This window comes from Rhinatrema bivittatum, chromosome 1 (genome assembly GCF_901001135.1).
Source record: "Rhinatrema bivittatum chromosome 1, aRhiBiv1.1, whole genome shotgun sequence".
Taxonomy (NCBI): Eukaryota; Metazoa; Chordata; class Amphibia; order Gymnophiona; family Rhinatrematidae; genus Rhinatrema; species Rhinatrema bivittatum.
In genome coordinates, this window is record NC_042615.1 from 332004178 (window position 1) to 332017287 (window position 13110).

Sequence of the window (13110 nt, forward strand, 5' to 3'; positions counted from 1 at the left end):
TTGGGTCAGACCAGTGATTCGTTTAGTCCAATATCCTGTCTCTGACAGTGGACAATCTGGATTATTTGAAAATATTAAAAAGATCACGTCCACTTCCTCATTCACAGATTCCTTATGTCTCTCATTCTGATCCATTGCTTTCTGATCCTTTCTATTGCTTTTCAAACCCTATCTTTCTAGCCCTTCCCACCTTTCTGCACCCTGTCTCATACCCCTACTCATACTGCCCACCAGATTGTCAAGTCTTGGCATCCCCAAACATCCCATCCAATTCCCAAATCTCTATATTTATTTCCATCCAGTCCCTGAATCCCCACTTTCCTCCTAATTAGGGTCCAATCCTCTCTCATCTCCCTCTTCCACCTTCCTGCCCTCCTCTCGCCTTCCCCCTTTCCATTTTTATCCTCCTCACATCTTGCCCTCTCATCTTTGGTCTCTCTCCTGCCTTCACCCTTCTCCCTTACTACAACCCCTCCTTTGCATCTCACTCTTACCCCTCCCATCTGTCTCTAGCACCTGCCTGTTGCTGTCATCCCTGTTTCTCCTCCCTCCTCTCCCTTATCTCATTCTTTCATATATTTCTCTTCCCCAACATTTCTTTCCAGAGCTGTAGAGTGCCTATAGCCCTGGTGCCACTACCAAAAGGTGCTATAGTGCTGCCGTGTGCTAACAAAAGCAGTGCGGCTGGCGGGTCCTCAGCAAGAGAAAAAGCACACAGCCCTGTCGAAACTGACAGCATGGTCGGCGTGGCCTTAATAGGTGGAAATGTAGCACAGCCCCGCTGGCAATGCTGCTGATTCTGTTATGTTCGTGGACCCTTGGGCTGGTTGGAACAGAAGATGGAGTGCTGTAGAGGTCCACAGCGAATGTCCCAACCAGGAGGCAGTTCGGAAGCTCAGTGCTGGCCGACACACTGGTCTACAGTGAAGTTCTTTGCGACCAAGGACTAGATCCTCACTGGACGGATGGACGGTGTTGGACCGGAGAGGTAGAAGACTCTTCGCCCTGGAGACTGGCACTCCTCCGGGAGGAGCCCTTAGGAGTCTAGCCGCTGGGACTTTAGGAGATTCACCCTGGAAGCCGAAGTCCCCCCAGGAGGAGCCGTAGGGACACGGCCGCTGGGACTTAGGCGACTTCCTGGCGATGTGGGTGGTCTGGATGCAGGCACCTCCTGCAGGTCATGGTTCCGGACGGCTGGCGCCTCCAGCAGGTCGTAGGAAATCCAGAAGTCGGTCCAGGAGTCAGAGTCCAAGGATGGTCCGCAGCCAGTCCAGGGGTCGGTATCCGGAGAGCGGTCCAAAGCCAGTCAAGGGTCGGGGCCAGAGAGCGATCCAAAGCCAATCCAGGGGTCAGAGCCAGAGAGAGATCCAAAAGCCAGTCCACGGGTCAAGTCCAGAAGAATCAACAGCGAAGGGAAGGCAGAAGCGGGATGAAGGCAACCAAGACCGCAGCAAGAACACACCAACTCCAGGAACCTTGTTGCAAGGCGCTGGAGGATCCTAGATGCAAGCTTCTTATACCTGAAGGCGTCTGACGTCATCCCCAGCTGTTCAGATGATTTTCCCGCGCTGGCCCCTTTAAGGGAAGCTCCTCCCCGCGTGCGCATCAGGGGGCGGGGCCAGCTGCGCCGAGCCATCGACGTCTCTCCCGAGGAGGGAGAGACGCGCTGGAGGGCCTGCAGGCCCGGGGAAGCACCGAAACGGCCCGGGCTGCCCCCGAGGTAGGTGGAGGGACCGGGGCACGGCCCGGGATCACAACAGATTCTGACAGGGCTGCGCTTACCGTGCCGTCAATTTCAGCAGGGCAGGGCTGCTTCAGAGGAGAAGGAGGAGCACACCCTACTCTGCTGGAAGTAGTCCAATGCTAGAGCTGGCTCAGCCCCATGGCTGTAGGTTGTTCCCTTGGCCACGGGGGCTGCAGAAGAAGACTACTGCTGTCTGCTACATCAAGGAGGAAGTAAGAAAGAGCATGTGTGGCTGTGCTTGTGTGTGGGAAAGTGAGAGAGAGCATGTGTGTGGGAGAGTGAGAGAGAGCATGTGTGTATGTATGTGGAGGAGTAAGAGGGAGCATGTGTATGCACAGCTACCATAGTTACTTACTATCTGCTAATCCATGACAATTTCAAGGCATCTGGAAATCAAATGTTCCAAGGTACAGATAACGGGGAATTTTTAAAAATCCTTAATATAATTGTTGGGTGCTATTCGATGTGTCTGTTTTGAAATATTTTATTGATGTTTGGAAGATTTTTATATGAGTTTTTAATTATTGAATGTTATTCTATTTAATAATTGTTTTGAATTATTCTTTTTATTGGTATGGTTTTACTAATTTTGTTTTATGAGGAATGATAATGTTTCTGTTTGTCACATTGTTGCAGTGCATACAGAATTTGGCTTGTTGTGGTTTCCATTTCAGTTTTTGTTTGTACATTTCTATTTATACCCTATGATCTCTTTATTCTGTATTTGAGGGTCTATTTGTGTTTTGCATGTGTGAGTGAAGTGAGTTAGACTTTAAAAGGGTGGTGTGTGGCAAAACCAGGACATTCACGCTGCACAGATTTTAAAAGGCTTGTGGCCAAGCACGTATCTCCTGGTATGTGAATAAAAAAGGTTTGCTGAACAAGGGGTGGGATGAGGACATGGTCTGGGTGAAGTATGGGTGGGGCATGGGCGAGCTGGGACTGCAGCATGCAATCAGTTATGCGCACTAGCGCACGATGGGATCTCACTACCACATAACTTACTTCTGCTATGGGCTGCGTGTAAGTAGAAAAAAAAAAAGGTAGGTAGTGGGGTTTTAAGGATTGGGGTTAGTAGGGTAAAAGGGAGGCTAGTTAGATAGGGGGCTTAGGAAGTCCTCTCTTTTACTGGGATGAACTGGGAGGGAACTTGGAAATAGGCCTAATGTGTCAACGCATGTTATCAACTAAAATCCCTCCCCCCCCCACTTTTGCGCTTGAGACGGCATTCACCCTCACACGCATGCGTTGATATAAAATCGTGCACGCATGTATATGTGGGAAGCCGATTTTATAACATGCTCGCATAAATGTGTATGTTATAAAATCCATGCATCCATGTGCACGTGCACGCATCTCAGAGACATAGTGGAAGGAGGACAACCAATGGGACAGTGCTATACCGGGGTACAAATTATATCACAATGACAGAGAGGAGCACCCGGGAGATGATGTGGTGCTTTATGTCTGGGATGGCATAGAGTCCAATAGGATAAAGATCCTGCGTGAGACTAAATGCACAATTGAATCTTTATGGGTAGAAATCCCTTGTGTGTCGCGGGAAGACTATAGTGATAGGGGTATACTACCGTCCACCCGGTCAAGATGGTGAGACGGACAGTGAAATGATAAGAGAAATTAGGGAAGCTAACCAAATTGGTAGTGTGGTAATAATGGGAGACTTCAATTACCCCAATATTGACTGGGTAAATGTATCATCGGGACACGCTAGAGAGATAAAGTTCCTGGATGGAATAAATGATAGCTTTATGGAGTAATTGGTTCAGGAACCGACGAGAGAGGGAACAATTTTAGATCTAATTCTCAGTGGAGCACAGGATTTGGTGAGAGCGGTAACGGTACTGGGGCCGCTTGGCAATAGTGATCATAATATGATCAAATTTGAATTAATGACTGGAAGGGGGACAGTAAGCAAATCCACGGCTCTCGTGCTAAACTTTCAAAAGGGAAACTTTGATAAAATGATAAAAATTGTTAGAAAAAAACTGAAAGGAGCAGCTACAAAAGTAAAAAGTGTGCAAGAGGCGTGGTCATTGTTAAAAAATACCATCCTAGAAGCACAGTCCAGATGTATTCCACACATTAAGAAAGGTGGAAAGAAGGTAAAATGATTACCGGCATGGTTAAGAGGTGAAAGAAGCTATTTTAGCCAAAAGATTTTCACTCAAAAATTGGAAGAAGGATCCAACAGAAGAAAATAGGATAATGCATAAACGTTGGCAAGTTAAATGTAAGACATTGATAAGACAGGCTAAGAGAGAATTTGAAAAGAAGTTGCCATAGAGGCAAAAACTCACAGTAAAAACTTTTTAAAATATGGAACAAATGGGTTATACACGTTCGCCTTCGACCACGGACAAGAACTATGCTGATTGTTGGACTGCATATTACTCTCTGCTCCCCCCTGACTATCAAGGACAATTGATAATAGCGGGTTACCGCGCTCATTGGTATTACATTGATTTAGTTGTGTCTAAGCCCTGAGTGGCATGTGATGTTTGTTTACTTGTCAGTTACCATCTGTGGAGGAGGGCTTGGGGGCTCCTGGGATGGTTGGGCAGGGGGAGAGGATGCGTCTGATGGTTGGAGTGGCTGATTGGTGGGGGGGAGGGGGGGGAAGCGTGGAGTATGTCTGGTATGAATGTTGCAAATGTGTGTTCTACAGTTTGGGGTGTTTCGTTTGTATGTATAGCGGGAACTGATGTTTAAAAGTAAATGTGGATTTGCATAACCACTGTCTTGATTGTTCCCCTGTTGGTTCTGTTGTTATACCATTTATGAGATTGTGGATTTGCAGGTCTTTACAATAAAAATGATTTTGTAAAAAAAATATATCCGAAGCAGAAAGCCTGTGAGGGAGTCAGTTGGACTGTTAGATGATCGAGGGGTTAAAGAGGCACTTAGAGAAGATAAGGCCATCGTGGAAAGATTAAATGATTTCTTTGCTTCGGTGTTTACTGAAGAGGATGTTGGGGAGGCACCCGTACTAGAGAAAGCTTTCATGGGTAATGATTCAGATGGACTGAACCAAATCTTGGTGAACCTAGAAGATGTGTTAGACCTGATGGACTGAAGAGTAGTAAATCACCTGGACCGGATGGTATATACCCCAGAGTTCTGAAGGAACTAAAAAATGAAATTTCAGACCTATTAGTAAAAATTTGTAACCTATTATTAAAATCATCCATTGTACCTGAAGACTGGAGGATAGCTAATGTAACCCCAATATTTAAAAAGGGCTCCAGGGGCGATTTGGGAAACTACAGACCGGTTAGCCTGACGTCAGTGCCAGGAAAAATAGTGGAAAGTGTTCTAAACATCAAAATCACAGAACATATAGAAAAACATGGTTTAATGGAACAAAGTCAGCATGGCTTTACCCAAGGCAAGACTGGGAGGCCATTCCAAGCATCCACCACCCTCTCTGTAAAGAAATATTTCCTAAGATTACTTCCGAGCCCTTTCACCTTCATCCCATGCTCCCTCATTCTAGACCATCTTTCCATTAAAAGAGGCTCACCGCCTGTGCATGGAAACCTTTGAGATATCTGTATGTTTCTATCATATCTCCCCTATCTCGCCTTTCCTCTAGGGCAGGGGTGGGCAATTCCAGTCCTCAAGAACCACAAACCAGTCAGGCTTTCAGGATATCCCTAATGAATATGCATGAGAGAGATTTGCATGCACTTTGCCTCCGTTGTATGCAAATCTATTTCATGCATTTTCTTTAGGGATATCCTGAAAACCTGACTGATTTGCGGCCCTTGAGGACTGGAATTATCCACCCCTGCTCTATGGTAGATCTTTAAATCTATCCCCATTTGCTTTAGAACAAAGACCATTGACCATTTTAGTAGCCACCCTCTGGACCAACTCCATCCTGTGTATATCCATTTGAAGGTGCGGTCTCCAGAATTGTACACACAGTATTCCAAATGAGGTCTCACCAAGGACCTATACAGGGGCAGTATCACCTCCCTTTTCTGCAGACCATTCCTTACTTCCTATCTTAAAGGCAGAGCCTTGCATGAAGTCCTTTAAGAAAAATCTTAAGGCACTTTTCTTTTTTCAAGCCTTTGAGAATAAGGAAGCTACTAGTTGATTAGGTCACATACGGGCCGATACAGTAAAATGCACGGGAGAGCCGGCGATCCGAGGCGAGCGCCTGCTCTCCCAATGCGCGCCCGGCCTGGGCGCGCAATTTAGTATTCAAATGAGGGCCCGCGGTAATAAGGAGGTGCTAGGGACACTAGCGTGTCCCTAGCGCCTCCTTATTGGCAGAAGCAGCGGCTGTCAGTGGGTTTGGCAGCCGACACTTAATTTTACTGGCATCGGTTGTCGAACCCACTGACAGCCACGGGTTCGGAAAACAGACGCTGGCAAAATTGAGCGTCCGTCTTCCAACCTGCGAGCCACGAGCCACAGGCTGATTTTTTTTTTTGATTTTTGATTTTTTTTAATTTTTGGGGCCTCCGACTTAATATCACTATGATATTAAGTCGGAGGGTGTACAGAAAAGCATTTTTTTCTGCTTTTCTGTACACTTTCCTGGTGTTGGCTGAAATTAACTCCTGCCAAAGGCAGGAGTTAATTTCTGAGAGTAAAATGTGCGTCTTGGCTGCACATTTTACTTTCTGGATCGCGCGGGACTAATAGGCTCATCAACATGCATTTGCATGTTGCGGGCGCTATTAGTTTCGGGGGGGTTGGCCATGTGTTTTCCACATGCTATTACCCCTTACTGTCAGGTCGATACAGTAAAGTGTGCTCCGTTGGAGCGCACTGTCAGCCTGCTCTGGACGCGTGTTTTCCCTTACCCCTTATTCAGTAAGGGGAGGAAAACACGCGGCCCACCCGCGGCACCTAATAGCGCCCTCAACATGCAAATGCATGTTGATGGCCCTATTAGGTATGCGCGCGGGATCCAGTAAGTAAAATGTGCAGCCAAGCCGCACATTTTACTCTAAGAAATTAGCGCCGACCCAAAGGTCGGCGCTAATTTCTTCCGGCGCCAGGAAAGTGCACAGAAAAGCAGTAAAAACTGCTTTTCTGTGCACCCTCCGACTTAATATCATAGCGATATTAAGTCGGAGGTCCCCAAAAGTAAAAAAAAGTAAAAAAAAAAAAAAATTTGAATTCGGCCCGCGGCTGTCGGGCCGAAAACCGGACGCTCAATTTTGCCGGCGTCCGGTTTCCGAGCCCGTGGCTGTCAGCGAGCTCGAGAACCGACGCCGGCAAAATTGAGCGTCGGCTGTCAAACCCGCTGACAGCCGCTGCTCCAGGCCAAAAGGAGGCGCTCGGGACGCGCTAGTGTCCCTAGCGCCTCCTTTTCCTCGTTTGCACCGCGTCACCTCATTTGCATACTGGATCACTCGCACCGGCGAAGGGCCGATGCGTGCGCCGGGAGAGCGGGCGTTCGTCCGCTCTCCCGCGGTTTTACAGTATCGATCCGTGTATAAGGGGTAAAAATAGCGCATCGAAAACCTGTGGCCAAACGGAGGCTAACGGTGCGCTCAGTTGAGCACACCATACTGCATCAGCCCAATATGTATTATCCTTAATTCCCTTGTTAGCTTAGGCTATCAGGCCGGGTTTTGTTTGCTAATCAAGCTAGATTGTTCTGTTGGTTATGGTTAAATGAACTGCTATGCAGTTCACTGATGAATTGTTATGCTTTTTTTGTCTTATTATGTTAATTTTATGAATGTAACTTTGTAACCTGTGCAGAATGGTCATGAAACAAATATTTTCAATAAATAAATATAGCATTGCGATCACCAGCATCTTTGGGAACTTTTCGGCTAAACAGATATAGAGGATCTTCCAATGGTTATGCTGTGCTGGCATCAAGGAGCAAACCCTAGACTGTTTTATGAATGGTCAGGTAACAAATATCCTCTTGAATTAACTGAATGGAAATAGAACATGGCTTAATACAAGTAAATATATTATTTCTAACTATCTGGAGACAGAGTTGATATTCAGGACTGAGATGAGAAATAGCGATAGTCTTTCTGTCATTGCTGAATAAGAGTAAAATAATGATTCAGAATGAAGATTCCCATTCAGCTTCCATTGGAAAGAATGGAAATAGACTGCCCATCCTGTTGGAAATATTTGCAAACTGTTTGGTCTGAAGTAAAGAGAAAGTCTTTTGGAACATCAGTCCATGGTATATTTGAGAAGAACATGAAATTACGTCATTGTGTTCCTCAACGGAGAGTCCTGAAGTGCATGCTTCCCTTCTATGGAAGAGAATCCCTGTGCAAGTCTCATGTGTAAGGGCGAGCCAGGGCTACAGCTATAGGGGTAGATTTTCAGACGAGCGCGAACAGCCTACTTTTGTTTGCGCTCCAGGCGCAAACAAAAGTACGCTGGATTTTAGTAGATACGCGCGTAGTCGCGCGTATCGGCTAAAATCCTGGATCGGCGCGCGCAAGGCTATCGATTTCGTATAGCCTGCGCGCGCCGAGCCGCGCAGCCTACCCCCGTTCCCTCCTAGGCCGCTCCGAAATCGGAGCGGCCTAGAAGGGAACTTTCCTTTGCCCTCCCCTCACCTTCCCCTCCCTTCCCCTACCTAACCCACCCGCCCGGCCCTGTCTAAACCCCCCCCTTACCTTTGTCGGGGGATTTACGCCTCCCGGAGGGAGGCGTAAATCCCCGCGCGCCAGCGGGCCTCCTGCGCGCCGGGCCGCGACCTGGGGGCGGGTACGGAGGGCGCGGCCACGCCCCCGGGCTGTAGCCACGCCCCCATACCCGCCCCCAAAACGCTGCCGACACGCCCCCGAAACGCCGTGACGACCGGGCCCACCCCCCGACACGCCCTCGACACGCCCCCCTCCGAGAACCCCGGGACTTACGCGAGTCCCGGGGCTCTGCGCGCGCCGGGAGGCCTATGTAAAATAGGCTTCCCGGCGCGCAGGGCCCTGCTCGCGTAAATCCGCCCGGTTTTGGGCGGATTTACGCGAGCAGGGCTCTGAAAATCCGCCCCATTATGTACAGGAGAGTGGAGGATGCATGGGACAAGCACAGGGGATCTCTGAGGGAGTGGTAGCGATCCCGGAGCGAAATAGTTGGTGTGGATGGACAGACTAGATAGGAATTATGCTCTTTTTCTGTCATTATGTTTATTTCTTGTGAGGGCAATTTTCCAACACCCTGAATTGTTGCAAGCTCTATGGATGATTTTAAGGCAATTATTTTCAAAAAGAAACTGCCTGTGTTGTTTCGCTTTTCTCTTTGAAAATCGACAAGTACAAAGTATGCAAGTGAAAAGCCTCTGTGAACATTTCACCTTCTATTGGTGTGGGTGGTGGAGGGGGACCAAATAGTGCATGTGTGGTTTTACACTGAATGCACGTACACTGTTTTCCTCCCTGACCTCAGCACGCCCACAGCAACAGTTTTTGTAATGCAGCTAATAGTGTGTATGTTCTGTAACCCTCTGAGAGTTGCCAACTGGTTCTAGATTTTCAGGACAGGTTAATCCAGTTCTGGTTTTACTCCACTGCATGCGCATGCAATAGGAAAATCAGAATAAATCCCAGCATGCAATAGGATAAAACCAGGACTGGATCGACCTGTCTTAAAAATCTGGAGCCAGTTGGCCACCCTAAACCCTTGTACTCTTTAGCTGCATTTAAGGAGGGCAATTTTCAGCCAGGCCATTGTGCTTAGGGAAATACTTTTTGAAAATTTCTCTCCCCCTTAATAACATCAGCTCTTCTCTCTTTTACTGACTTTGCATTTCCACGGTCTCTCGCCCCCTAGTCCTCTTTTCTTTGCTCCTTGAATTCATTCAGTACACTTCTTTTTCAAATGCCTTTGGTGAGGTGTAGAGTTCCTCCTGTCTCTGGCTGCTACAGCCTGATTAAAAATGATGATTCTCCTTTACCAGCTACTTCTATCTGGCTATGAGAGTGGAGTGCACGTATCAGGTAGCCTTTTTTATAACTGTTGTTTTCTGCCTTCTTTACGTTGATTGCACCTTCCAGCATTTCAGATCTGCTTCTTGCTGCTTTTCTTTTGTTTCCCACAAAGAGACGCACACCAGTACTCCCCATACCTTCCATTTACAGATATCAGATCTAGTTTCCCCCTCTCTTTTTTAAAACATATTAACCCCCCCTTGCCCACCCGGACCTCCTCCTCTTTCCAGATATGTGTCATCCAGCCACACAAAGTGGAGAAGATGTCACTTCAAATCATCTACTGTTGTTTTTATTTTATTCATATCTTCTGCACAGTCAAGGGTTCTAGTGCATGGGCTGTACAAATTTGCCTGTGCACACTGGAAAATGTTGTCTCAGATGCTCACTTAATGACACTGAAATAACAGTTGCTTTCTTGTTTTCATTCTGTTATTCTCTTTTGTTGAATTTATACCTGGAACTGCAAATATTAGTAGGCTCTAGGCTTGATGGCTTATATAGCCCATCTGAAAATTGGGGAAAAAAATATGTTTATACATTTTAGGTGCTCAATAAAATTACGTGTCATGTTTATCATGTTTCTTTGGAATGCAAGGCTCAAAGGAGTGCTGGTCTATAGGGATGTGAATCGTTTTCCATATCGTCTTAACGATAGAAATCGTGTGGCAGGGCAAGAAAATCGTCTTAGGCACGATTTTTTAGTTAAAAAATCGTTAAAAATCGTTTTTTCCGATTAGTGCGCACTAACTCGAGTTAGTGCGCACTAACTGGGAGTTAGTGTGCACTAACTGAAAATGATACAATTTGACACTTTTCAGGTCAGTTAAGGTCAGTTTAGGAATGAATATGTATTCCTATTGGCTGCCCTCTTATTTATTCATGTTACCAAGTTTCCTACTGACAGTATATGGGGGATGGGAAATGGAAACAGTTGGTAGCTTGACAAAACAAGTAATGTGATCAGTCAATGTGACTAGAACTTGTGCCCTAACCCTGATACCAGGGGTATTGTGATCTTCCTGCACACAGTGCCCTATCCCTATTAATACCAGGAGTGTTGTGATCTTCCTGCACACAGTGCCCTATCCCTAATACCAGGGGTGTTGTGATCTTCCTGCACACAGTGCCCTATTCCTGATACTGGGGGTGTTGTGATCTTCCTGCACACAGTGCCCTATTCCTGATACCGGGGGTGTTGTGATCTTCTTGCACACATCCCGATATCAGGGATAGGGCACTGCATGCAGGAAGATCACAACACTCCTGGTATTAATAGGGATAGGGCACTGCATGCAGGAAGATCACAACACTCCTGGTATTAATAGGGATAGGGCACTGCATGCAGGAAGATCACAACACCCCTGGTATCAGGGATAAGGCACTGTGTGCAGGAAGATCACAATACCCCGGAGGAGTGAGGGTCAGGCAGCTCCCCCCTGTCTGTGAAGCCAGCCTCTCACTAGTAATGCAGGGAGGGAGCTGTCTCAGACTTCACCATCCTCCCCCCCCCCTTACCCACACACCATTCACTAGCTGGGACATGGGGGAAGTCAGGAGTGAGGGTCAGGCAGCTCCCCCCTGTCTGTGAAGCCAGCCTCTCACTAGTAATGCAGGGAGGGAGCTGTCTCAGACTTCACCATCCACCCCCCCCCCTCACCCACACACCATTCACTAGCTGGGACATGGGGGAAGTCAGGAGTGAGGGACAGGCAGCTCCCCCCTGTCTGTGAAGCCAGCCTCTCACTAGTAATGCAGGGAGGGAGCTGTCTCAGACTTCACCATCCTCCCCCCCCCCTCACCCACACACCATTCACTAGCTGGGACATGGGGGAAGTCAGGAGTGAGGGTCAGGCAGCTCCCCCCTGTCTGTGAAGCCAGCCTCTCACTAGTAATACAGGGAGGGAGCTGTCTCAGACTTCACCATCCTCCCCCCCCCCTCACCCACACACCATTCACTAGCTGGGACATGGGGGAAGTCAGGAGTGAGGGTCAGGCAGCTCCCCCCTGTCTGTGAAGCCAGCCTCTCACTAGTAATGCAGGGAGGGAGCTGTCTCAGACTTCACCATCCTCCCCCCCCCCCTCACCCACACACCATTCACTAGCTGGGACATGGGGGAAGTCAGGAGTGAGGGTCAGGCAGCTCCCCCCTGTCTGTGAAGCCAGCCTCTCACTAGTAATGCAGGGAGGGAGCTGTCTCAGACTTCACCATCCTCCCCCCCCCCCCCTCACCCACACACCATTCACTAGCTGGGACATGGGGAAGTCAGGAGTGAGGGTCAGGCAGCTCCCCCTGTCTGTGAAGCCAGCCTCTCACTAGTAATGCAGGGAGGGAGCTGTCTCAGACTGGTATCAGGGTTAGGGCACTGTGTGCAGGAAGATCACAACACTCCTGGTATTAATAGGGATAGGGCACTGTAAGAGATGACTGTAGTAGATTGAATAAAGATCTGATGTTTCTGCTCTCCTCACACCAAACAAAAACAACACACAAGCAGAGAAGCCCTTCTTACAAAGCTGAGCTAGTGAGTTAAGTAGGAGGAAAAGTAAACATACTGGTGCCAGTGTGGCTACTTAAAAAATACACTTACCAACAATCAATTACATATATTTGAACTGTGTACAGTTCCAGCCAGGACCACCTTTCTAAAATGCACAGTGATTGGCAAATTCAACATGCACTAGCATTTCAGGTGCCTGCTAACAAAAATAATAAACAAACAAGTTCTAGTCACGTGAGTGCTGATCATTACATTACTTTTTTTGTCAAGCTTCCAACTGTTTCCATTTCACATCCCCCCAACCATATTGGTAACATCAATAGATAAGAGCACAGCCAGCCAATAGGAATACATATTCATTCCTAAGTGACCTTTACTGACCTGGGAAGTGTGAACACTTTGTTTCATTTTCTGTTGGTGTTCGTTAGTTTCCAGTTCCATTTCCCATCCCCCCAACCATCACCTCAGTGGTAACCTTGGTAACATCAATAGATAAGAGGGCAGCCAGCCAATAGGAACACATATTCATTCCTAACTGACCTTCAGTGACCTGGAAAGTGTTTATTTGTATCATTTTCAGTTAGTGCGCACTAACTCGAGTTAGTGCGCACTAACACGATTTAACGATTTTTAACGATAAATCGTTAGAATTTCTATTGTATCGTGTTCTATAACGATTTAAGACGATATAAACATTATCGGACGATAATTTTAATCGTTGAAAAACGATTCACATCCTGTGGTCTAACCTTTTTTTGAATAATATGAGTGTAAATGAAGCTTACATTTATGTGCCAATGTGGGATTTTCAGCAATTAATAAATACACATATATATATAAAGAGCAGAAATGTTTAAAACAAATACTTATTATAAAATCACATCCTCTTGTGGTGATACCATTCATTTATAGCCAC